This window comes from Balaenoptera borealis (assembly GCF_965194805.1).
Source record: "Balaenoptera borealis genome assembly, chromosome: 16".
Lineage (NCBI taxonomy): Eukaryota > Metazoa > Chordata > Mammalia > Artiodactyla > Balaenopteridae > Balaenoptera > Balaenoptera borealis.
Window position 1 is genome coordinate 77077869 of NC_138872.1, and position 26465 is coordinate 77104333.

The following is a 26465-nucleotide window of genomic DNA, read 5'->3' on the forward strand; positions in this document are numbered from 1 at the left end:
CGGTTGGCAATAGAAAGGGTGTCACACTAAGTCAGGGTAGTGCATACATTTTCCAAAGGGGATGGAGTTGCAGGTTGGAGGGCCAGGCTCAGGATGAGGGGTGGGGCTTCATTTACCAGGGATATGAATGATGAGCCAGGCCAGAAGAGGGGGGAACATGGCACCAAGCCTACCTCCTGGGGTAAGCCAGGCTCTGGGGCAATCCACCCAGCTGCAGCGACTGTAGGGACGGTTGGGAAAAGGCTGGGCAAACTCTGGTTGCTGCTCAGGCAGCACTGGCAGATGGGCAGTGAGCAGTAATGGGTGGGTGGGGGTTCCCATGAAGGGGGGGCACACCTAGCTGGACAGTCCTGTAGACTCTTGGTATCGGGAATGCCTCTCAGTAGGAAACAGGCCAAGTCACTGACTAGGTTGGAGTTCAAGTTTAAGGCTTCAGTCCAAGATGGGATCTGGAATATGAAATAGGTGTCCAGGAGCTGGACTAAAGCAGAACAAATGAAAAGGTGAGATTCCTGATAGATACTGATTTGGGTGAAACAGGGGCTAGTCTAGGTGTCAGAAGAGGCTCCAGAGAAGGAGAGCAGAGGAGCCTAGGACATGGGAATCAAAGCTGGGTGTCAGGGTGCTGGCCTGGTTCTCCTTCTTGCTCCAGTTCAGTTCTGTGACCATGGCAGAGATGGGGGCCGGGCAGGTCATGTCAGAGAGGTAGAAATGAGGCCAAGAGACTAGGGTAAACAGTAACCAGGAGCGAAGTTCTGCCTCCCCCATGAGTTCTTCCGATACCCCTGGTTGAGGCCTCTGGGCTGAGGTTGGAGCAGACTCGAAGGTGAAGGCTGGGATGAAGGAAGATGAGTGTGGATGCTCGCTTAAGGGAACGCCAGCTACTTGTGTCACAGCCCTATTTCAGAAACGGTGAAGATGCTGAGGCTCGAGAGGAGGTGACTTGCCCAGAGTCCTACTAAGCTGTTACGTGGCGGAGGCGGAAAAGGCTGAGGTCTCTGAACTCCCTGTCGGGGGCTCTTTTCCCTGCACGGCCAGCTCTGCAAACAGGGCCTGAGCATGATTTGCATTTGGCCTGGACCCACCTGTGCATATTTTACAAGGATCCTGCAATCTTGGCTCCCCTTTTGTAGGGAACATTCTATTTATTTGAACACCTGAGACCCCAACACTGGGTTTGGTAGAGCCTTTTCTTTTTTTTTTTTTTTTTTTAATAAATTTATTTATTTATTTTGGCTGCATTGGGTCTTCATTGCTGTGCGCGGGCTTTCTCTAGTTGTGGAGAGCAGGGGCTACTCTTCCTTGCGGTGCGCGGGCTTCTCATTGTGGTGGCTTCTCTTGTTGCGGAGCATGGGCTCTAGGCACACGGGCTCAGTAGTTGTGGCTCACGGGATCTAGAGCGCAGGCTCAGCAGTTGTGGTGCACAGGCTTAGTTGCTCCGCAGCATGTGGGATCTTCCTGGACCAGGGCTTGAACCCGTGTCCCCTGCACTGGCAGGCGGATTCTCAGCCACTGCCCCACCAGGGAAGCCCCGGTAAAGCCATTTCTATGTTGGCGATGAGTCAACTGATGTGGGAAGGAGGTGGGAAGGGTCTGGTAAGAGAGCTAATGGATTCTGTGTGGAGATAAGACCCTTGTATTTTCTCTCCCTTTTATTTTACAATTAGATGTCCTCCCATGGAATATTTCTTCTGAATATCTCTCCGAAGAAGAAACCATTCATTGTCATAGATGGCAGAGTGAGATGTAAAAATAAATGAATGTGCAAACCAATATTTACTGAGGAGCCATAGTTCTGAAGAGGGATAGGTGGGGCCAGGGTGGGTGGGGGGTTGGGGGAAGGAAGCACAGCCAACTCATTTATGTGCTATTAACGATTAGGCCTGCCTGGGTCCCATCCTCGGAGATTTTGATTGGGTTAGGTTTGCAGTGGGGTCCAGGCATCCAGAAGTGGTTCTGATGCACATCAAAGATTGAGAACCATGAAAGTAATATTTCGCCTGTGACAATTTCACTTTGGGGGGTTTGATTATCCTCAAGTGCCCCCATAGCTCCATGGCTCCCCGAAATCTGTGCAGGGGCAGGAATCGGAAACCTATGCGGGATAGACCTATGGTGGGAGCAGATATGAGTGAGCCTAATTGACTTCCCAGAGTTCGAACGGTGCTCTGTTAGTCTCTGTTTGCCTGCTTCATGAAAAGTCTGGAGTTAGGCTCCATTTTCTGGAGAAATATTATGAGAGCATAGTATGCATGAATTTGAGCATTTTAACATTACCCCTGGCAGTGTTAAAAGCCTGTCACCTAAGTCTTTCCACGTCTTCTCCTTGCTTAAAAGCCCCATGCACGTTTCACTTCCAGAACAAGTCACCGGCTCTTAGAATACAAGATTTGCATTAGCCTGCTGGCTTCCTCTGATGGGGCTGCTCTGGGTGTGCAAACCTAGGCTTCTCTTTTTCTTATTTTACCTAACTTGGCACAGGAGGGATGAGTATAGATTTTGGTCTGTGATGCTGGTGGAATATTTCCAGATGCTAAGTGTATAATCCCTTTGGTTCTGCTGTACCTGCCAAGCGAGAGCAGAACAAGTGTGTGCTACAGCACAGAACAGAGAGTAAAACAAAAGTGTGACAAGGTTCTGCTGGCGTGCTGCACTTGAGGAGGAATGAACACAAGGTCATTAGCATGCGTGCCGACCTACATTTTTTTCCCCTTTGTGTGTAATTTTAAAGAATTTTGAATGGAAAGATAGTGGAGGGGAACAGGGAAAAACGATTTGATGGAGCAAAAAGTATCTATTAACAGTGTATTTCCCTGGTTCTAATTCAGGGAGATTTTCTGAAAATTGTTGAGCAGTGACTAGAGTCATGTTGACCTGAGAGACAGAGGTGAACTCTCTCCCAGGAGGGGAGGTGGTCAGGAAATGAACTCAAGGACCCATTGTCTTCTCTCTCTCCCTGTGTGGCGTCAGCTTGTTTGGTGGAATCTTTCTCAACAGTGGGAGGCGTTGGGCCACATGCAAAAATTTATGAGAGAGAGTAGAAAAGTGAGTATCTGAAGGCAGGTGTGTAATAGGATTTATCTGATCTCTGACCATGGACAGTCCTGGAATCCTGCAAGGTCTCTTGTGCCCACAGCACTTGTAGCCCTTTTGGGAGTTGGTCCCCATTGCCTGCTGATGGACTCTTATCCTGGGCTCTGCCTTTCTACAAGGCCTCTGATGATAGCCGTTGCCAGACATCCAAGACGCTGGTTGCCACCTGCATGGCCTGCCTCTTGCCTGCCCCTCCAACTGCCCCTGCCCCATTGTCGGTCCGTTTGGCCCCTGGGTCTTGGTCAGGTCCACTCCCAACAGACAGTCCAAGGCTATGTCAGCATCCCAAATACAAGCTTCTTTTGTTTCCTATTACACTTTCCATGGAATTTATTAATGCTTGACCTGTATTATTTCTAGCTATCTTCATGGACAGTCACAAAACAGTCCTGGGAACCTGGGTTCCAGTTTTGAAATCTTGGGCGTGTTGCTTAGTTGCTCTCTGTGTGAGTGATTTCTTCCCTCAAAAGGGACAGCAGACCCTTACAACGTTGCAGCTTGGTAGACCACATTGTCAAAAGGCGCTTGATAAAAAAGACCTGCACTGATGTCTTGCTGTCTTTATTGGGTCTGTGTTTGCTGTTTTTTTCAGAGTATATCTCAGCTCTCTGAGACACAGGCCTCCTCAGTGTGGGACTCGAGTTTGTGGTTCAGTCCAGAGAGCGCTTAGAATATTTCAGAAGTGTTATAGAAAGCCATCAAACATTTTTTTTCTTTGAAACAATTTTATTCCAACTCATCTCTTCCATTTGCAATATCATCATCTTTTACATCACACATCTACTTTTTGAGTCATGTAACAAAAATTTTCAGAGGCTTTTATCACTTCTGTCCAAATCTTGATAACTGCTATTTGATAGTGAGTGTGGCTTGAGGGCAGGGATGTAACAGGTGTTTCTGGGAAGTGAAAATTGAGCCAAGTTCAATGTGAAATGCCTTGATAAGTTCTCATGCAAGTAGCAAGCATAGTAACTTTGAAGTTAAAGTACCAATTGTACCATGTAAATAAGAGTATCTGTGTTTATTTTTCTTTGGTGGGAGTGAGGATGAAATCACCCGTGCTAAGTTCTTTGGAAGACTTAGGTTGTATTTAAAAAATTCTGTTTGTATTTTAAACTTAGGGAAATTCACCCTCTCATACTTTAGCCTACACCTTAGTGAAAGTAAAACCGGCAGCTTATAGTGTTTATCCCATTAGCATTCAATTATATTTCCCAGATAAACAGCTGGAGGCCATCTCTTCAGTGACAAATGTGTTTGATTTGACTTAATCACCACCACAAGGCACATCATTTACCAACATTTGCTGTAGTACAATTTTAACAAGTAGGGTGATTCACCCTAGAAGAGAAGAGAAAAAGAATGTTAAACACCGAGAGACACAAAGAGAGGAAAAGGCAAGCATGGAATTAGAAAGGTATTTGTGCCTTTAAAAAATTCCCACTTTCATTGAACCCATAACCTTGATACAGAAAAGTGCACAAATCTTAAGGGTACATATGGTACAATGAACTATCACAATTTGAATATATCCAAGAACTAGAACATACAGCAACCCAGAACCACAGTCTCATACACTTTGTATGCCTTCCTCCCCCAAAGTAACCAATATCTCTTATGTTCTGATTTGTTTTTACGGATCTTGGCCACTGTCATCCTAGAAGTTTCTCAGCCAGGCTCTTTTGAGGAAGTCCTTGATCTGCTTGGCAACTACAGTTTCCAGGAGTCAGTTGCTAGATTTGAGCACAGTGTCCCAAAGTTTACTAGAGGCTGGACGGAGAGCAGAAGAGGCAGGACGGGGAGCTAAGGGTTGTGATGGGAGATGTGAAGCTACCGTCCTTTCCCCTCCGTGTCCTGGGAAGCCGCAGTGCCCTCTCTCCTCCTGCTACTTACCTCTTCAGCATGGACACAGGCAGACACCTGATCTACATCCTCTCTGGGTTGCTGTAAAGCTCTAATGACATAATGGATATGAAAACACATTGAGCAGGATAAAATACTATACAATTATTGCATCCCTTAACCAATGTGATGGAGAGACATTGATAGCACAGGGAGTTGTTTTGAACAGGAGGAAGACAAGTGCACATATATCCAAACCAAAAAAGGCACTGATCCTAATGGTTTTAAGTGGCCCTAAATGTTTCTCTGAATTTGGAGATGTGCCATTAACTTAACTCTGTGGGCATAGCCCTAATAGGGCCAGAGTCTTGTAGTGACATCCACATCTTAGAGCATTCGGGCTGCTATAGCAAAAATGACCATAAACTTGGTGGCTTATAAACAACAGAAATTTACTTTTCATAGTTCCGGAGACTGGGAAGTCCAAGATCAAGGCACTGGAAGATTTGGTGTCTGGTGAAAGCCTGCTTCCTGGTTTGTAGACAGTCATCCTCTTAGAACAACCTCACATGGTGGGAGCTCTCTGGGGTCTCTTTCATGAGGGCATTAATCCCATTTATGGCACCTTTGCCCTCATGATCTAATCACCTCCCAAAGGCCTCACCTCCAAAAACCATCACGGTGAAGACTAGGTTTTAACGTATGAATTTTGGGGAGATACAGTCAGTCTACAGTACTCTATATGATCTCATTGACATTATTTTTATTATTACGTTTTTTACAATCCTGTGTTGAGCTAATTGACTTGCTGTGTATATGATCTTATTTCCCCAATTGCATTTGATTTATCAGAAATGTGAACTGTTGATTATTAATGATTATTAATTCAATAGATTATGAATACATTATCAGAGTATTGGAAAAAATCAAGATATATAACCTACTAATAGAGAACTATTTTTACATGAAAGGGAAGCATATTCTAATATTTATGATGTGAAATAGTGGCCCTCTGGTGCTTTGGTTAGACTTCTGGCAGCTTTTGGAACGTAGACAGGTAGTGTATAGGTGCTGTGTTAGTCCTTGGAGATATAATGGTGAACAAAGCAGTCATGCTCTTTGCCCAGTGACATTTCAAATTTCTCTGCAAGTTTTTCTTATCTCATTTAGTTTCCTTCTTATTTTTTTGTGTGTTCCTTTCAGTCTTTTTTTTTTTTTTTCCTGGCTTTCCATTCCTAGGTCATAGAGGTCAGAAGTGTTCTATCTTGAATAAGTTTTCTAAAATTTCCTTCTTTATTTTGGTGATTTGCTTCTCCATTTAGTCTAGATAGTAACATTCTTTCCTACCTGTTCTGTGTTTTTGTTTCACCAGGTCTTCTGTTATTATTTTATTTATTATTTACTTATTTAGAGTATGTTAGTGATGGTGTTGGTAATGTCTCTTTACTTACCCTTGACAGAGGAAGATACTTTTAGTCATGGTTCCCACTAATGGCTGGGTATGTTCATTGCCTACTGGGTTCACTTATGCACTGGGTCAGACATGCTTCTCAGAGATTCAGTGAACGAAGCTCTTAAGACCAGTCATCAGTATGTGGTAGGTGTACTCTAAGCAGGTTCTGCTAGTCGAGATGGGACCTTTTTCTCCCACAGCCTAAGGTTCTAACAGGTGTAGGAAGTGAAGCCCTAGCTACAGCTCCCAGAATCCACTGCACCAATAGCTCTTCCTGTGTGCCTCCCTCCCCGGGAATTTACCTTCCAGGGTGCATCGTACTCCTGTTCTCCCACCAGCCCAGCCCATTTCCTGGGACCAGTTGTTTTCTGGGAGTGACAGGTTCTGACTGAATATTGTAAAGCGCCCCTGATTTGGGCGGGGAGAGGTAGAGCTTGGAGGAAGAGGAACTGCACTTGGATGGCCTCAAGAATTGCACATGGATGGCCTCAAAAATCAGCATTCTTGCAGGAGAGGGGATATTTCTCAGGTTTCCGATGATACGTACTTTGAACCAGAGAGCAAATATGGGTGAAGGAAGGAATGATATGTATCTGCTTTCAGCCCAAGTGAGCCATCAATTGTGTATTTCCTTGCAGTTCCATTGCTTCATAAAGGACAGTCTCCCCAGTTCTATCCGGAAGTAGGTTTGACCATTGGTCCTGTTTTCTTAGGGAGTTGTAAATTTTAATTTTTTCTGTCTTTTTAAAGGCATTTTAATTAAAAGTTGGGAAAGGCTGTTTCAGGGCTGCTAAGTAGATGGTATTTAAAACTAGAAGCTGAATACAGCCGACTGCTGCTTAATGTTGTAATCGTACTTATCCTTTTCTCCCTCAACCTGTCTTCTTTTCTGCTTAATGAAGTTCTTTGTTTTCTCTCATCACAAATATTATTTCTGTTAAATAATTTGAGCTTTTCTATTTCTACTTAAATACAATTGGAAGGAAACTTTTTTTCTACTAGTCTAATACTGTTTCACAATTAAACCTGTTTAACTAAATAAATTGTGGGGTTTTTTCTATTCTTGGTATATTTGAACTTACAGCTCCCTTCTGAACTTTAATTTTAGAGTGGATGGGAGATGTACTATTGGACTCACTCCCCTCTTCCTAATCCCTACTTTTTGTTATGCTTTTGTATCTTGGAAACTGCATCTTAATTTTTTTTCTTCTTTCCTTCTTATCTCTTCAAGTTCTCATGGTAAAATGACAGTACAATATTCAAATTACTTATTTTAGTAACTTTCATCCTTTTAATGTGTGATCAGGTATGATAGGTTAAAGATTATACTTCTAATGTAGTTTTCGATAAGTGATGTTAACTGGCCTTGAACCTCTTCTCCATTTGTCCTTAATTCCTAGAGATTTCTCCAGTCTCCCAATATTCAGTAGCATCCATGCATGATGAGCTCTAACCCAGCCTCTACCCTAAACCCAGGCTTGCACATCAAGCTGTCTGGCTGACATCTCTTCTGAGTCAGAGACATTTCACAGTTAAAGCCACCAAAGCACTCTGGATTCTTCTCCTTTTCCACCCAAATTCCCCCATATTATATCTCCCTTGTTCTCATCTCAGCAACCCCATTCTACCAATCATCTAGCTAAAATCTTTAGAGCCACCCTAGACTTTGCTTTCTCGCATCGTATTCAATCCATAAGCAAATCTTGCCAGCTCTAGTTTAAAAATACATCTTGAGTCTGAGCGCTGCTCACCTCTATTCTTCTGTCTCTACCATCACCTAACTGGTTTTCTTATTTCTGCTCTCGACTCCTCGCTGTCTAATCTCTTCTGAGCAGCCTGAATGATCCATTTAAAATGCAAATCAGATCATGTCCCTCCTCTGCTCCACCCCCCCTCCAACTCCCCATCTCACTCAGAATGAAATGCACGGTGCTTTTCATGGTGGGCAAAGCCTCGTGTGATCTTGCCTATGGCCTCTCCTCTTTACCTCTCTTCTCCCTTACTGTTTTTCCACCAGACCCCTGCATGGATCAGTCCCTCCTTCTTTTAGGTGTGTTCAAACATCGCTTTATCAGCAGTCTTTCCTAACCACCCTGTTAGAGTAACACTCTCAATCACCCAATCCTTTGACCTCACTTTGCGTTTCTTTGGAGCGCTTGACACATTATGTATTTATTAGTTTATATGTTTACTGTCTGTCCTCCCCATTATTTTGTTCACTGCTGTATCTTTAGTGCTTAGAACAGCTCTAGGGCCAATCTATATTGATGAATGTGTAAAAGAATGGATCCTAATTCATTAGATTTGCACTTTCCATTTCATCAAATATCTTTACTCTGGTTAGTAGTTTCAAACTGTTTTTCTGCTATAGAACATTCTCTGCAAACAAAGTCATGTGGAGAAGATTAAATATGCAAAACTGATATAACTGGAGTCACTTGATTGAGTAGAAGGGTGGGAGCTGAGACATGGAAAACCCCTCTCTCTGAGTTCCTCATGGCAGCCCCTGAGTATGTTTAAAAACTACCAGTATAGGTTATCTCACTCAATCCCCGTAATTATTGAAGGAGGCAGATATAATTAGCCTGTTTCATAGATGAAGTAAACAATGAGATGGAGTAAGCTGGCCAAGAAGACATGGTGAAATGAATAAGCCACATGGCCACAAAGTGACAAAGCCAGACACCAACTCAAGTCAGGTAGTTGACACAAACACTTCTCAAAAACTCATGCTCAGAAATGATACACAACATTTCCATGCACATTCCATTGGCAAAAAATAAGCCATGTGGGACACCCTGCATTCAAGAGAGTTTGTAAAGATCCGGTCCTGATGTAGGACCTGCCCACTGTGAAAGGGAGACCAAATTTCAGTGTATAGCTAGATATCTCTGTAACAGCCCCTCCCCTGTTCCTCCTAAAAAAATCTTCATTGAAGTCTATATTGCTTCTTGAACTTCTGAGAGGTTGGATTCTTTGGAGAGAACTTGAAATTCTGTGACTGGAGTCCAGTGGGAAAATCAGACTGTCCGAGGGGCCAAGGAGCAAGGCGACAGCTGACATCTGGCTTCCATGTACGTGCAGAGCACAGCCCTCAGGCACATTTGTGCGTACATGTTTATAGCAGCTCTTCCAAATGAGCCCAAACTGGACTTCAGAGTCCGGCGATTTCTGAAAGTGGTTCACTGGACCGCCCCTCCAGGTTTCCATATATATGAGTTGCCACATGGTTGTGCAGGGGACTTGGGTTGTAATTTTGACAAAAGAAGGAGGGAGAAACTGTACATTTCTCCTGTGGAGAAATGGGTGCAAAGGAGAATAATGATGAAGATGATATGAGAACTGGCCCTACCAGCTATGTGGACAAATTTTTAACCCTTAGAAAGGGAGGACATGGGACCAGAAGCTGAAGACGTTCCCATAAAAGTTATGTTTCACAAATACGTGGTAGGATTGTACTTCCTGGATCCGTTTTATTTGAGTGGAGCCACGTGACTAGTTTTGGCCAGTGAACTGGGAGTAGAAGCAATGTGTATCAGTTTCAGGCAGAACATTTGATTCCTGGTGAAGTCTCACCCAGGCCCTCTTTCCTTCTGCCACAGTAACCTGCAAATAGTCAGCTGATAGCTCTTCCATCTGCCTGGGCTCTTGCCTGGTTATAATGAACAAAGCACCATCTGCAATGGATGTATAGGAAGGGAGCAATTAAGCTTTGTTTTTGGGCCTCTGGGATTTGGGGGTTGTTCGTTATTGCAGCATAAACTAACCTAACTTGACTGATATAAAGGTCCTTGTGAGACTGTAGCATAAAAATGTGCTGTTTTCACAGAAGGAGGCAAAGTACAACACAGAGTAGATGAGTGCGCATTCTATCACTTTCACATCAGAGCATAGCAACAGCACCAACTCTGCAGCAGCAGAAACACAGAAGCAGGGTCCACCATACCTAGCAGAATAGAAAGAAAATCACATCCTTTGGGATCAAGAAACAGGTTAAACAACGATCTTTGAGGTTTATTTGTTTCACCAGCTAACATTGCCCTAACTAACGTAGGAGTTTATAGCACATGCAACTCAGCTAATAATCTAAGAATTCTGCTTAGATATTTTTTTTCCCCAAAGTCCATCTCTGGCAGAGCTGCTAATGTCCCCACCCCCATTCTTTCCCTAATAATGCATAGTTTTACTAGTTTCGCTCCCTTTTCCTAGGATTATGACTCTCTAATCTGAATCTTACTTTTCTGACCTCTCTGCTAAGCAGAGCTATTCTATCACAGTTCCTGATCCTGAACTGCATTCACATCCTCAAGAAGGAAGTCAGAATATCTCCATTTAACAGGATCCATTCTGCAAAGATAGTTGAGAAGCTATCTCTAATTCTTTGAACCTACCTTTTGTGTTTTAAACTCTATTCTAAATTGATCATCAACTATTTATTCCTAACATGGTCTGCTGATCCCAAGGGGATTCCTGGTGAACATTTCATGTTCTCCATGTTTTACATATGCATTGTGGGGTGATGGACACAGCACTGACCAGGGGACTAGGAGACCTGAGTTCTAGTCCTGTCTTAGCCTGCTAGCAGCTGTATGACTCTGGGTAGATTATTTCACTTCTCTGGATGTCAGTTTACAAAGCTTAGACCAAGAGGGTGTCTCTGGAAGAACCAACAGAACTGGTTCCATTCCTGCCATTCTAGTTCTTCATTGGCTCTATGTTTGGTGGTGTGGATGAGACTAGATTTTTCTATTATCCTGCTTTCCAAAAAAGCAAATGACTTAACTGGACTGAAACTCAAGGTGCTGACTCATGGAATGAAATTATTTTGATGCATATCAGCTTCTTTGTTTTAAGGGAAATCCTATTCTGTTCTGTTCTATTCCCAGTTGGCTTTTCCAGGTGTCTTGGAAAAGTAAAACTCTAAACCTTGTCTTTATTCTCTCTCTCTCTCTCTCTCTCTCTCTCTCTCTCTCTCTCTCTCTCTTTCTCTCTCTCTCTCTCTCTCTCTCTCTCTCTCTCTCTCTATCACACACACACACACACACACACACACACACACACACACACACACACAATAAGCCCATCAGCGCTTAGTATCAAAAAGGCAGTCTGGCTGCCTTGAAGCTTTTATTGTTTTAGAGATGCTTTTGGTGAGTGACTGACACTGATACTGAATGGGGCTTTCTGAGATAATAGGATGAATGAAATTGAAAAAAAATCGTGAGGGATGAAAAACTTCTCAGGAAGCTTTAAGGAAAAGTTGCCATCTCATCTGGGCTGCGTGCTCTTGCCTGTGGGGGACACTGCAGGGGCAGGATCTTAAAGACACTGGAGAGACAGAGCCTCCTGAGCACAGCTGGCATCAACGAGACACCCACAGCTCAAACCTCATCTCACAGCTTGATAAAAATTAAACATAAAAGACTCTTCCTACTCCATAGAAATGGAAATATGTGCTGTTTTGAGTTGAGAAGTGCTACCTCTAGTAAATGAATCATTAGCTTCCAGCCCCACCTTGCTTCTGAATAATGGTCCATGGATTCAGAGGCAGTTGCTCATCATTGAAGGTAATTGCTCATTACATCTCAGAGAGAGTTTGCAAAACTATCTGCCAGGCGTCTCAAAGCCTTGTCAACATGACCTCAGGAAGACCCTTCTCCACTGGAATTCTGACTCTTTGCATGGAGTCATTGGCTCCCGTAGTCTGCTTTTTGATCTTGGAGCAGCAACTCTGAAAATCACATTGGGCTTTGTTAGGCTCTGCCAAAGTGGGGCTAGAGGGAGACTGCCAAGGGGAGGAGGAAGTCGAGAATTGCTTCTTCCTGTCTGTCTGCTCTGGGTGGACTTCCTGTTCTTGTTAGTGCCACCCCAGCAGTGGTGGTTTCTTCCTGTAGTAGTAGCTGCACCCACTTTGCAGTTTCTCCAGCTCTTGCGGACAAGCTCCATCATGCCCCTTCAGAGCCACCAGCATCAGGCGTCCATTCTCCCCTCCTCAGAGGTTTGGGGCCCCATGACCTCTCCTCTAAGTTCTCTAAGTTTAAATAATTCCAGCCTTTTTCTTTGCTCCTCCCGTCCTAGAGGGGGCAGCTGCTCCCTGCAGTTGCTACCTCTGTGGTAACTTCCGGTTACCTAGTTAACAGCTCTATACCTAGGTGATGATTGCTTTTTATGAAATTCTGTGTTGAAATAATTTTTGTGGTTTCTGATTCCTGAGTGGACTCTGACTGATACAGCCCTGTTAAAAGATTCGTTTTTAAGTTTCTGATTTTTTTCCTATGAATTTATGCACACACATGCATACACACAGGTATTATATGTTTAATTGTAAGTACAAGACTTTATTTTTACAAAAATGGCACAACAGTCTTTGTCTACTGTTCAGCAACTTGCATTTTCCAGCTAATTTTAAATATGAAGAAATAAGATATAATAATAAGAAATAAATAATATATTCTGAAGAACTTTTCAAGTCAGTACATATGGGGTTTCCCTATAATTTTTCATGTCTGCATAGTGTTTCATAATCTATTTAATGATGACCATTTATAGACCTTTGGTTGTTTCTAATTTTTTTGCAGTTATAGAAAAGTGTTTTGGTGAATATACTTATACACAAACACACACAGGTAATTTTTTAGGTGCATGTTTTAGTATATATCTTTAAGACAGGGTCTTAGTATTGGAATAGTTTAAATAACTTGCACATTAACTTTTTTTTTTTTTTAGATACATGCATCCAATACCCTCAAAAAAAGTTTTATCATTACTGCCAACAAGGTATGATTGTACCTAAAATGAAAAACCCAGTCTTTCCCTTTGGTGTAGGGAAAACCCTCAGTTCAGTCCATCTCCTGTGTGTTTCTTTTACTACTTACACAGGACACTTCACTTCTGACACTTCTGGTCATCAAATATGTGGAGGTTTTTCCTTATACCAAGCAATTCTCTGTGACTCCAACTACTGGGTGTCCTACAATTTAATTCAATTCTGACACTGTCTACTTGGAGATAGCATTAGATCCTATAGATTAAGGGCTCAGTTCCGCCAGAGCCCCCCACACCCACTTCAGACACTGGATGCAAGGCCAGGTTATCACCTGATCTTTGGGCCAACCTGCTATAGATCAGAGGTTCCAACGACCCCCTCCTTATTCTCAATTAATTTGCTTGAGCAGTTCACAGAACTCAGGAAAACACTTACTTATATTTAGCATTTTATTAAAGAGCATGATAAAGGATACAGATGAACAGCCAGATGAAGAGACACATAAGGTGTGGTCTGGGAGGGTCCTGAGCACAGGAGCTTCTGTCCCCGTGGACTTGGGATGCATCACCCTCCCGGTGTGGATGTGTTTGCCAACTTTGATGCTTTCCGAACCCCAAACTATTGGGATTTTAAGCAGGACTCATCATGTAGGCATGATAACTTGTTAACTCCATTCCAGCCCCTCTCCCCTCTCTGGAGAATGGGGGTGGGGTGGGGCTGGAAACTCCAAGCTTCTAATCATGGCTTGGTCTTTCTGGTGACCAGCCCCCATCCAAGAGCCACCCAGGGTCACTCATTAAAATAAAAGATGCTCCTAGTGTTCTTATCACTTAGGAATTTACAAGGGTTTTAGGGACTCTGTGCCAGGGACTGAGGGCAGAGACCAATATATATATATATATTTTTTCTATTATCTCACAGTGCCCATCTGCTTCCTCTCTTCTATGAATTCCTGAAAGTTTCTGGTCTGCTGATGGCACACTTTTTTATATTCCACTGGTAGTATTGATTTTCTGTTTCTTCCTGGGTAGGGAGAGTGACCAAAACCTATGCTCAGCTGCCATCTTGATCCAATTTTCCCAGATACTAGCTTTCTCCAGTGGCCTTGATATTCTTCTTTCAATAAATCTTAAGATCTTCTATTGCCAATTATCTTGCTTCCAGGGCAACCTTGAAAATGTTTTGGATGTTTTTGCACAAGTAAAGTGATTCAAACAATTTTTCTAGACAAGTGAGTTTCTCTCTCCTTGAAGAATAAACCCTTACAAAGGAATATTTATGAGGAGACTTATGGTCGAGAATTAATAGTAACCGTAATAAAAAATAGACAACATTTTTGAGCACTTATATGCACCACATCATGTTAAGGGCCTTTACACTTCACATATAATTTAATGCTTACAGCAATTTTATTTTATAGATGTGGAAACTGAGGCTTACAGAAGTTAAATAGCTTGCCCAAACCATACATCCAGCAAGTGTCAGAGCCAGAATGTGAATCCAAGCAGTCAGACTTCTTTTTACCATTTAATCATGAGTTTATTCATCAATATATTAATTGAACACTTAGTGTAGTAGTCAGCCTCTGAGATGGCCCCCTGTGACCCCTGTCTCCTAGTATTCACCAGGAGGTCATCCTCTCCCACAGTGGATAGGACTGACGTACGTAACCAAGAGGATATTGTAGAAATAACATGTGTGACTTCCAGTGTCATAAAAGACCTTGTGGCCTCTGCCTTACTCTCTCTTGGATCAGCCATGAAAGTGAGCCACTTTGGAAGTCTGCAGTCAAACCTTCAGATAACTGTAGGCTTACATCTTGGCTGCAGTCTCATGAGAGGACCATAAACCAGAACCACTCAGTGGAGCTGCTCCCAAATTCCTGCCACAGGGCAACTGTGTGAGATAATTCATGTTTCTTATTATTTTATGCCACTTGGCTTTGAGGTAGTTTGTTACACAGCAATAGATAACTGTTACATTTAGTATGTGTCAGGTTCAGTCCTGGGTGTTGGTGGTATAGAAGTCAATAATGCAGACAAGATTCCCTTGTATTTATTTGTTGCTTTTCCTTTGCTACTTTTAATATTCTCTATCTTTAATTTTTGTCATTTTCATTACAATGTGTCTTGTTATGTGTCTTCTTTGAGTTAATCCTGTATGGAACTCTCTGTACTTTCTGGATTTGGTGACTGTTTCCTTCCCCCGGTTAGGGAAGCTTTCAGCTATTATGTCTTCCTCAGCCCCTTTCTCTCAGCCCCTTTCTCTCACTTCTCCTTCTGGGGCCCCTATAATGCAAATATTAGTGTGCTTGATATTGTCCCAGAGGTCTCTTAAACTGTCCTAGTTTATTTTCATTCTTTTTTCTTTTTTCTGTGCAATGGTAGTGGTTGTGATTCCTTGTTTATGTCTTTAGTTGTTGAAGATCTTTTCTGGCCGGTTTTGGTCTTTTTCATTGATGGCTGCTCTGCAGATGGTTGTGATTTTGGTGGACTTGCGAGAGGAGGTGAGCTCAGGGTCTTTTGACTGCGCCATCATGGCTGATCTAAACAAAATATTTTAAGAAGGAAAAAAAGTCACTGATAGTTCTACTACACTTACTATGGCAACAATTTTTAGTTTTAAATTAAATTCTGTTCCAGTTAGTCTCTATGCACATATCTTATATACTTATAATTGGAGTATACACATAAGTATAAATTCTTCATTTCTTAATTAATGCTTTTCTAGAAAATTTCTGTAATGTGACATGTTCTTCATAATTATTTTTGTGGCTATACAATGTCAATGAAAAATTAATCAGTAAATCTAAGAAAGAAATGGAAAATTTTATTCGAGCCAAACTGAGGATTATAACCTGGGAACGGCATCTCAGAAAGCTCTGAGAACTGTTCTGCCCATTAGAAGTCAAAGCACAGTTATATAAGTTTTTTGAGACAGAGGGCTGTACATTAAATGATATACAAAGTGGTGTCTCATTGTGACCCCTTACCAGATCAAGAAGGAATGTTATATTTTAAGGAGTTGTCTTGTTGATGCTAGGAGAATGTTGCTCTTTATGGCTGAGCAGGTACATTCTGTTGATGGGGAGGTTTGGTTGATGTATAATGCAGATATGTAACGCGCAGTAGAGGGGAAAGAGAAGGCTCAAGGGCAGAGAAAACTTTTAATGTTTAAATTTTTCTTGTCTTGCCATAAAATATGAATTTTATTTCACAATAATATATCATGAAGCTAATTTGTCATACCTTACTTAGCTATTCCCACATTACTAGATAGATTCTTTGCAGTTTCTCAGTACTGGACATAATTCTGAGATCTTTATTCTACTGCACGTAGCTTTTTGTTTCTTTCAAATTATTTTTTTATAACAAATCCCTTGAGTGGAATTACTGGGTTAAAAGGTGTATTTATTTGTATTGCTCTTAATGCACATTGTCCTGTTTTCCAGTGTAATTGTCAATGTAAAATGCTATCAGCTTGAGTGTTCTTGTTTCACACAATTGCACTAAAATTTTTTTTCCTTCTTTCTTTCCCTTCCTTCCTTCTTCCCTCCCTCCCTCTCTCTCTCTTTCTCTTTCTTTCTCTCTCTTTCTTCCTTTCTTTCTTTCTCCTTCCTTTCTTTCCCCTGCCTTCCTTCCTCCCTCCCTCCCTTCCTTTCCCCCTCCCCCACTCCTCCTCTTCTCTCCCTCCCCCGCCCCCACCCTGCTTCCTTCCTTCCAATTCCGTAGGAGTAGAACAACACTTAACTTTTGCTTTGATGACCATTTCCCCTGTTTCACCACTGCTTCAGAAATGTTTTTGACTTTCAGTCTAGTCCAAACAGGAGGACATTATGAGGAAATGACAAGTGGCAATTAGGAAGATTAGTGGAGTTAATATAAACTGTATGGGGTCCCAGAGGCTTCCACCAGTTACCTGCCTGGTGGCTGGTGAATAGGAGCTCTTATTGGAGGCTGACCCATCCTGGATTCCCCTCCAGAGCCAGGTCTCAAGAGCCACCCCCCCCCTCCCCGCAAGAAAAGGAAACAGAAAGGAGAGACAGGGCTTCTTTCCTTCAATACCTGATTTTCATTAGGTTTGAAGCAATTCTTTGTTATAGTTTAAATTGGTTCTTTTGTTCAGCCTGAAACCTGCCATGCTCACCGGTGTGCAGGACGTGTGGGATTCTTGCTCCAGGACTCCTGTGAATGAAGGATGGGGTGACAGGTGATTAACCAGCTGCAGGGCTTGCCCGCCTCCTCCCTCTGGGAGGCCTGGGGAGGGCAGCACTCTGCCCCGTGTGAATTTACGTGGGGGGGGGGCTGTGCTGAGAGGATGGGGGCGGGTGCAGGGCTCCAAGCTCAGCCTTGCTGTTAGGAAGACCCTCTTGCTCCTGTTAGATGCAAAATAAAACATTATCTAACCTCCACCCTCCCTCCCTGCCTTCCTCCCTCCCTCCTTCCCTTCCTTCCTCCCTCCCTCCCTCCCTCCCTTCCTTCCTCCCTCCCTCCCTCCCTTCCTCTATCCCACTCTTCCTCTCTTCCTCCCTTCCTTCATTCCTCCCTTTCTCCCTCCTTCCCTCCATTCCTTCCCCTGTGAAATACACATAACAAAATTTACCATCTTAACCATTTTTATAAGTACCACACCTTAACCCATTTCACCACTGGAGCCACACTCCATCTTAACCATGTTTAAGTTCTTCGATAGTATTAGGTACATTCACATTGCTGTGTAACCATCAGTGCCATCCGTCTCCAGAACTCTTCCCATCTTCCCATCTTTCCATACTGAAACTCAGTTTGCATTAAACAATAACTCCTTCCCCCTCTTCCTTCAGCCCCTGGCAACCACCATTCTGTTTTCTGTCTCCATGATTTGACTGCTCTCTGTTAAGTCACATAAGTGGAATCATACAGTAGTTATCTTTTTGTGACTGGCTTATTTCCCTGAGCATGTCTTCAAGGTTCATCCATGTTGCAGTATATGTCAGAATTTCCTTCCTTTTTCAGGCTGAATAATATTGCATTGTACATACGTATCACATTCTGTTCATCCATTCAACTGTCAATGGACACATGGGTGACTTCTACCTTTTGGCTATTGAGAATAATGCTGCTGTGAAAAATGGGTGTACAAATATCACTTCGAGTCTTTGCTTTTCATTCTCTTGGGTGTATACCCAGAAGTGGAATTGCTGGATCATACGGTAATTCTATTTTTAAATTTGGATGAACTCCCATACTGTTTTCCATAACAGCTGCACCATTTTACATTTCCACCAGCAATGCAAAATTAACTGCCACCTCAATTCTGAGTTACTGAGATTATGTAAACATGACAGGATAAAAAGATGCTAACTTTTCCAGGTACCATCTGCAGATTAGAGACGGGAGCAGTGAACCCATAGCCAGCTCTGGCAGGCCAGGTCCGCTGGGTCGGATGTGCTCTGAGTCTCTACAAAACGCTGGAGCTGCAGCACATCCAATACAATGTTGTGCCTCTAATTCTGACACCCACAGCTGCTTTGGGGAGGCCAGAGGGGCCTATTCTTTAATCACATGATCATGGCTTTTTTATATTTTAATTTAGCACGGCAGCAAGGTTTTTAAGCTTACTTTGGACTGTGAAGAATAAGACCTTTTTTTATGTGTATTAAAATTGCTTCACCCTTCATTGGGTACTCCCAATTCTAGTGGCTGCCAAAAGTGTGTTCCCAATGGCTGCATTTAATGAGATTATTAAAATAGTGGTCTCTCACTGCTTCATCTTCCTAGATAGAATGTTCCCAAAGCATCTTCCTTAGAACACTAGTTCTTCAGGATATTGGTGGACAGTCAGTGAAAAAAAGGATTTGGATTTCAGACAGATTTCTGTTTAAATATACAAATGCTCATGTGATTTCATAAGGGTCTCTATCATGCATCAACTCTCATGCTTACTACTTACCTGGGGATCATTTTTTGGAGGACCATTTCAAGGTATTAGTATTGCACAGGACATATTTTGAGACAAACTTTTCTAGGCAGATGAAGCCTCATATTTTTACGTTTTCCATATATAGCAATTTCTGTATTCCATAGGGAAGCAAAATGACTGTTTTAGATTCAGGCAGAACTGGGTCCAAATCATGCTTCTTCTACATGTTAACTATATGAACGTGGGAGAGTTCTTTAATCTCTGCAAGCTTCAGTTTCCCCTTTTGTGAAATGGTGGAAATTTTAACATATTCACAGGATTGAGTGAAATAATGAACATGATTCATCTTCTTCTTCCACTCATTTTACCTGCTGAGTTGCTAGCTCTGCTAGTTGCAACCTATATAGACAATTGGAAGGTAATGCTTTTTTGTTATTGAAGCTGCCATGTTCCTTTCTTGGGTGGTAACAAGTTCTTCTAAGCCTGTTAACTAAGTAGTTTGGATCATTGTTTTATCCGATGCTGTCGACACATCCACTGAGCCCGAGGAGTCATATTCACTGAGGTCAGCCATCTGGTCTGACACACAACCAGGACAAGAGAAGGCTGTCCAATACGTTCATCCAGATGCTGCAAATAGTCACGAAAGTTCATTGCTTTGCCTCCTCATCAGTCACCGCTAGTTCTTGTCTGGCATTGACTGATGAAGTATGACTCTTGCACTTACTCTGAGGAGATCTGATGTTTCTTGCTATGTAGACCTGGTATCTAATCCTACCCCTGCAGCCTTCCATCCCCAAATGGCTTCACTGACTATGTTCCTGATTTCTCTTTCTGTACTCACTTGGCATCTTTCTTCAGGTCCACTGGCCCTCCGTTAGTGCTGGCAGCTCATGGAGATCTTGCCTCCCTATGTAGATAACCTAGGACATATCCTGTTACTTGCTCCCTTTTCTTTCTGCATTTATGCCTTTGTAAATCTCTCCTGCCTTCATTCAGCAAATATTTACTGTGTGCTTTATATGATAGATAGCCTCCAAAGATAGCCACGAACAATTTCTGCTCTCTCTGTACGTCCGTGTTGCTCCTTCCAACCCAGAGACCTCTTTCCTTTCATCTTGACTGACTTGTGACTTGCTCTGACCAATAAAAGGCAATGGAAGTGATGCTGTGTAGATTCTGGGCCTACATCTTAAGAGGCTTGGTAGCTTCTGCTTTTGCTCTCTCTCTTGGAAGTTTCAACTAAGGAACTTGGGATGGACTAATGAATGATGAGAGACCAGAGAGGGAGGCTGCATGGAAGAGAATCAAGATGCCACAGCTAACAGGACTAAGGCTCCAGACATGTGAATAGACCAACCTGGATGTCCTGGCACGAACCAAGTTCTCAGATGGATGCAGCCTCATCAGTGACAATGTAGAGGGAAAAAACCTGCGCGGCTGAGCCCAACCAACCACAGAATTGGGAGAAATAATAAATCATTGTTGTGTTAAGCCAGCTTGACTAAGCTGCACAGCTTGTGGGATCTTAGTTCCCTGACCAGAGATTGAATCTGGGTCCTCGGCAGTGAGAGCGTGGTATCCTAACCACTGGACCATCAGGGAACTCCCAAACTTTCTGTAAAGGATAGGATAGTAAATATTTTAGGTTTTGCAGGAAGGCTGTATAGTCTCTGTTGCAACTACTCAGCTCTGCCGCTGCAGAGTGAAAGCAGCTGTAGACAATCTATAAGTGAATGATTGTGGCTGTGTTCCCATTAAACTTTATTTACAGAAAGAGCTGGCAGGCTGGATTTGCCTGTGGACGATAATTTGCCGACCCCCGTGTTAAGCCACTAAGTTTTGGGATAAATAACTAGAGAGGTAACTGAAAAACCGCCTATTCATATGCTCCTGGCACTGTGGTGAGTGTTGAGATATAATTGTCTATATGAAAAACTCATTCCTGCCTTCAGGGAGCTTGCAGCTTGTCCTAGCTCTATAAAAAAGAGATTAGAGCCAATAACTCCTGTCTAAATAACCTCCAAGACTCAAATGTCACTAGTAAGAATTCAGTAAAATGGATAGCTATTGAAGGAATGTGCCGGAGTCGGAGCTGGTGGCGTAAGACAACCATTTAATTATGCTCATGGACTCTGTGGGTCAGGAATTAGACAGGGATCGCTTACCTCTGACCCTTGGTGTCTGGGTCTCAGCTGGAAAGATTCAGTAGCTGGGGGTGATTTGTCATCTGGAGGCTAGAGCCATGCAGAGTCATCTTCACCCAAGGGTCTGGGGGTTGATGCTGGCTGTTGGCTGGGCTCTCAGCAGGGGTTGTCCCCTGCAGCATCTCCACACATGGCCTGAGCCTCCTCAATCAGAGTGGCCCTAGGTGGTTCAGGGCTCACAAGTGAGCATCCCAGCGAGCAAGGTGGACACCTTGGAAGTCATGCAGTGACCTCAACGTGTTCTATTAGTTATGTCACTAAGGCCAGCCTAGGTACAAAGGAAGGGATGGAGATACTGCCTCTCAATGGAAAGAGTGTCAGAGGATTTACAGACACGTTTTAAAACCACTGCAGTGTCTGATATTGGTATATGAAGAGGATTAAGTAATTCAGTTTTGAATAGTTTTGTGGGTTCTGAACATTTCTTGTCAAGGCAGATCTGAGTTCCTGTGGTTTTGGAGAATAAATAACATTGGAAATCATGCTCACTGATGGTCATAGTCTTTACCATGTAAGGCCTGTGCTTTTCGCATTTTTCACAGTAGCGCAGTACAGTGACTGAGAGCATGTACTGTAGAATTACATAGTCCTAAACTATGGTCCCAGCTCTGCCATTTGCTTGCTGTCTGACCTTGGACCAATTTCTCAACATTTTTAAGTCTTAGTTGCCTCATTTAAAAATGCAGACTGCAATATTATACTTCTAAGAATTGCTCTGCCATTCTGGTGAGACAGTTCATGTAACTAGCAACTGGTGGGTGCCTAATCAATAGTATTATCTTAAAGCAGACTGTTTTGTGAATTTTGAGCATTTAGTTATAAGGATAAGGATAGTGGTAAAAATAATAGGGGAAAGAGCTGAAAGAAAAGCAAAAAAAGTCACTGAAAAATCCACTTATCCTGAAAGCAGTTTTAATTTTGGTAAATATACTTTCAAAATGGAAGAGGTCTCTACGTCCCTTTATACATAGAGACGTAAAATTATACACACACACATACATAAACACACGCACACACATATATACCTTGTGCACACAATTTTATGCAAATGGAATAATATTCAAATAATATTCATGGTGTCATATAACCTTTTTAAAAAATATAAATCATTCAATTTATTTAAACTAAAAAACAAAACAGTTCACCCATTTCTTCCACCCTCCCACCCCCTACCTCTGGCAACCATCGATCTGTTCCCTGTATCATGAGCTTGTTCTTTGTTTTTTCTTATAATCTTTTAAAATCAACACTATGTCATGAATATCTTCTGAGAAAAGTGTATAGCTCTCCACCACTATTTGAAAAGCCAACAGTAGTCCACTGTACAGACTTACTATAGTTTAACTTGTCCCCATTGATGGACATTTAAGTTGTTGTATGTTTGTAGCCTGTAAGGTGGCAGTTGTGCCCTGAAGATGGTAATAATGATGTCCTTAGAAAATGAAATCTAAAAACTAGACTCAGTAACAGCCTAGGGCGTTCAGTTGTGCCCTGCTCCCTTCAGCTGGACAACTCTGCCTTTCACCAGGAAGCAAGGATGCAGTATAAATCAGCCCTCAGGTACCTTGATTCATCCACAGGCTTTGTCATGAGCCCGCTGAATTCATTCCCCATTTCTGTCCAGTTCCAGCCTCTGTCTGATGTCCTTGGCTCCTGACTCCTTCCTCATTCTCTGTCTGGCGGTTCCCTTTCTCATGATAATATTCCTTTAGTAAACACATGGCCCTCCTTGGTGTCGACTTGCATAGGCTCCTGGCTTTCAGCAACTCCAGATCCATCCAGCATGAGCTCACATGGCCAGTATTTCTATTAGGTTTGCCCAGCCTCAAAGAAAGGGAGCCACCAATAAGAAAACCATAAGCATTGTGGTAATGGTGGAATCATTCCATATCACTGAAGAAAATGTCCCAGACACTTTATGGCGAGCAGATTTTTCAGTGGACTTCTGGTCCAGTCTTTCTGCTATGAACAGCGAGCAAAGGGAATGACCCTTAACACGAATATAATGATAAAAGGCGAAAAGGTGATATATATATATTTTTTGACGAACTATTTTTTAATATGTAAAATATTAAGCACAAATGAAAAACTAAAACATTATCCATCAAATACTTGTACCCAAAGTCTAGCAAAATATCATGAGAGATAGGTTCAATTGAAGTAATCTCCACCTCAAGGATGGTGTTCAAAGGTATCACTCCCCTAGGAGAGTTGCTCCACACTCCTGACCCTTGATCCCTGACTGGGATCCCTGGCTCCAGACACCCAACACTGCTTCACCTTATTTTATTGTCTCTCAGAATGCCCTAGAATGACTCTCTTTGCTTCCCCAAGAATCTCTGTTATCAGCCCTTCCTATTCTTGGGGTCTCTGACTCTTGGATTTTGGATTTTGTTTATTTATTTATTTATTTATTTATTCATTCATTCATTCATTCATTCATTCTGCACTGCATGCGGCTCGTGGGATCTTAGTTCTCTGACCAGGGATTGAACCTGGGGCCTCGGCAGTGAGAGCGCCGAGTCCTAACCACTGGACCACCAGGGAATTCTCTGGATTCTATTTAAAGTTGCTATTATTATATTGTGTAGGCCCTTACTTAAAACTGTAGACTCTCAAATTCATATACTTTCTTTTTTTTTTTTTCACACACACTGTATTTTATTTTTACAAGAGATAAACTGACACCAAGCATTGTAAATGGATGACCACAACAAAAGCAACAATGATTGCAATTACCAAACACGAAACACACTCATACTATGTCATAATATTGACATTCAGTCCAGTAATCCTCCACAAAAGGTGATATATTTTTAAAAGTATAAAAAAGATGTATAGCTGATCCACTTTGATATACAGCACAAACTAACACGCCATTGTAAAGCAATTATACTCCAATAAAGATGTTAAAAAAAAATAAAAGTGTAAAAAAGAGCTATTGGAATTTAGAACAGGAGAAATGTGCCGGTCTCTGATTCATAACAAGGGGCTGCAGAAGTCTTAACTGTTGTGGGATAATGTTTCTAAAAGGATATCTTCCCTATAAAAAATTAGATGAAAATACATCTTAACAAGAGGTAGGACTGGAAGTTCTCCAAATTGTCTTCTACTCACTAGGTTGGTGATGCTGAATTCTCAGAGCTTATGTCTGCTGTAAAATGGGACTGGTAATATCTGGTTCATAGAGTATTCTTATGATAATAAGGATTCCCTAAGATAATATCAAAGGGCTTTTTAAGAGATGGTCTTCTCACTACTGCTGTTATAAATATTCTTAAAAACTATAACCTCAAAGTAGCTTCCATTTTGTTTTGCACATTGCAGGTGTTCAGTATTTATTGAATTACTATGATAAACAATGTAAAAGTATCCAGTTATTAAGGAAATTCCTTTATTCAAAATTTCTTTACCCTCAGACTAGATGACAGTTCTAATGTTCCCAATACAATTGTTCATAATAACCAAAAGGTGGAAAAAACCCAAATCAACTGATCAACCGATAAATAAAATATGGAATATCCATACAATGGAATATTATTCAGCAATAAAAAGGACTAGAGTGTTGCTACATGCTACAACACGAAGACCCTCAAAAACATTGTGCTAAGTGAAGGAGGCCAATCATAAAAGACCACATACTACGTGATTCCATTCATATGAAATATCCAGAACAGGGAGATCGGTAGAGACAGAAAGTAGATCAGTGTCTGCTTAGGATGTGATAGCTAAAAGGTACAGCGTTTCTTTTCAAGCTGGTGAAATGTTCTAAAATCAACTGCAGTGATGGTTGTAGATATCTGTGAACATACTAAAAACCACTGAATTGCACACTTTACATGGGTGAACTGTGTGGTATATGAATTAAACATCAATAAAGCTGTCCAAAAAAAAAAAAAAAAAGGTTCTTTAAAGACCCAGCTAAGCCACTTACAAAGTTTAGGCAGAGAGAAGTCTATTTCAGCTCATATCCTAAAAAATAAACTGGAAGGGAAGCTCCTCCTGGAAAGAGGCAACCCTGTGGTGTATGGGGCTGCCATGTCCTCTCCAATCCTGTCTGAACCAGCTGGGCACTAGGCAACTGACCACCAATAAAACCAAGCCAGGAACACTCAACTCCATTTATCAGTGACCTGGGACACAATCCCATGGCTACCTCACTTGCTCTCAATCTCTGGAATGTTCTAGGTCTGGCTTCTAGGTCCAATAGTGCATGGTTCTTATTGCATTCAGAAACTGAAAGTCTCTGACTCAGACGACCTTGTACATTCCTGGGAGTTGCAACCTCTAGAGGGATGTTGAATGTTGGGGTGCGGCTGAGGCTGGGGCCGGTGGAGGGTGGGGTCTGATCTACCATCACCTCCAATAGTATTCGTGTTGTCCACTTTTCTCATTGTTGCTTTTGCTATAGTTTCTTGAGATAGTCACAGAAGGGTCTGTTGGCTTCCCACTTTCTTTTAATGGTGCTTGAGTTTCTTTTTTTTTTTTTAACATCTTTATTGGAGTATAATTGCTTTACAATGGTGTGTTAGTTTCTGCTTTATAACAATGTGAATCAGCTATACATATACATATGTCCCCATATCTCCTCCCTCTTGCGTCTCCCTGCCTCCCACCCTCCCTATCTCACCCCTCTAGGTGGACACAAAGCACCGAACTGATCTCCCTGTGCTATGTGGCTGCTTCCCACTAGCTATCTGTTTTACATTTGGTAGTGTATATATGTCCATGCCACTCTCTCACTTCGTCCCAGCTTACCCTTCCCCCTCCCCGTGTCCTCAAGTCCATTCTCTATGTCTGCGTCTTTATCCTGTCCTGCCCCTAGGTTCTTCAGAACCTTTTTTTTTTTTTTAAGCTAGTGGTTACCAGTGAGGAGATGGAAGGGGGGAGGGGCAGTATAGAGGGAGGGGATTAACAGGTACAAACTATTAGGTATAAGATAAGCTACAAGGGTATATTGTACAACATGATGAATATAGCCAATATTTTATAATAGCTATAAATGGAGTATAACCTTTAAGAATTGTGACTCACAATACTGTATACCTGTAACTTATATAATATTATACATCATCTATACTTCGATTTTTAAAAAATGGTACCATATGGTCATTGGAAATAAGAAAGGGCCCATTAGAAAGCCCAGAGATAAACCCACGCACATATGGTCACCTTATTTTTGATAAAGGAGGCAAGAATATAC

At 42.1% G+C, this 26465-nt stretch overlaps 1 long non-coding RNA gene across 2 annotated transcripts; it reads right to left on the bottom strand.

Annotated features, from left to right (window-relative positions):
• Window positions 1–15209: 15209 nt before the first annotated feature.
• Window positions 15210–25858, bottom strand: LOC309612684. Of its 2 annotated transcripts, XR_014235338.1 has the most exons (4): window positions 22827–25858; window positions 17219–17338; window positions 16905–16967; window positions 15210–15699 (listed from the first exon to the last, which is right to left on the bottom strand). It is a non-coding gene; the product is annotated as an uncharacterized lncRNA (long non-coding RNA). The 2 variants fall into 2 exon arrangements; XR_014235337.1 differs by lacking the exon at window positions 16905–16967.
• Window positions 25859–26465: the final 607 nt, after the last annotated feature.